This window comes from Galeopterus variegatus, unplaced genomic scaffold, assembly GCF_000696425.1.
Source record: "Galeopterus variegatus unplaced genomic scaffold, G_variegatus-3.0.2 Scaffold3592, whole genome shotgun sequence".
NCBI classification, from domain to species: domain Eukaryota; kingdom Metazoa; phylum Chordata; class Mammalia; order Dermoptera; family Cynocephalidae; genus Galeopterus; species Galeopterus variegatus.
Genome location: NW_007729703.1, coordinates 157,889 through 158,902, shown reverse-complemented (window position 1 = coordinate 158,902; position 1,014 = coordinate 157,889).

Here is a 1,014-nt window from a genome sequence, read left to right as displayed (position 1 = left end):
GCATTAAATGCACGCCTCAGAAGAATGGAAAGCTGGCAAGTGAACAATCTAATAATGCGCCTTAAAGAACAAGAAAAACATGAACAATCCAAACCTAAAGTTAGCAGATGGAAAGAAATCATTATGATCAGAGCAGAACTTAATGAAATTGAAACCCCCAAAAACAATACAAAAGATCAACAAATCAAAAAGTTGGTTTTTTGAAAACATAAACAAAATTGACAAACCATTAGCATGGCTAACAAAAAAAAAGAAGAGAGAAGATTCAAATAACAAAAATTAGAAATGAAAAAGGCGATATTACAACTGATTCATCTGAAATACAAGGAATCATTCGAGACTACTATAAACAACTATATGCCAACAAATTTGAAAATCTAGAGAAAATGGATAAATTTTTGGACACACACAAGCTCTCAAAACTGAACCACGAAGATGCAGAAAATTTGAACAGACCAATTACAATAAAGGAGATTGAAGCCATTATCAGAAGGCTCCCAACAAAGAAAAGCACAGGACCAGATGGATTCACAGCAGAATTTTACCAAACATTCAAAGAGGAATTGACACCGATTCTTTACTAACTATTCCAAAAGATTGAATCAGACGCAAATCTCCCAAACTCATTCTATGAAGCAAACATCATCCTGATACAAAAACCAGGTAAAGATATAACCAATAAAGAAAACTACAGGCTGATATTCTTGACGAATATACATGCAAAAATCCTCAATAAAATACTAGCAAACAAAATACAGCAACATGTACTCAAAATTATCCACCGTGATCAAGTGGGATTCATCCCAGGGATGCAAGGTTGGTTCATACGCAAATCAATAATTGTGATATACCATATTAATAAAATCAAACACAAGGACCATATGATCATCTCTATAGATGCTGAAAAAGCATTTGATAAAGTTCAACACTCATTCATGACAAAGACCCTCTATAAGTTAGGTATAGAGGGAAAGTATAACAACATAATTAAAGCCATATATGACAAACCCACTG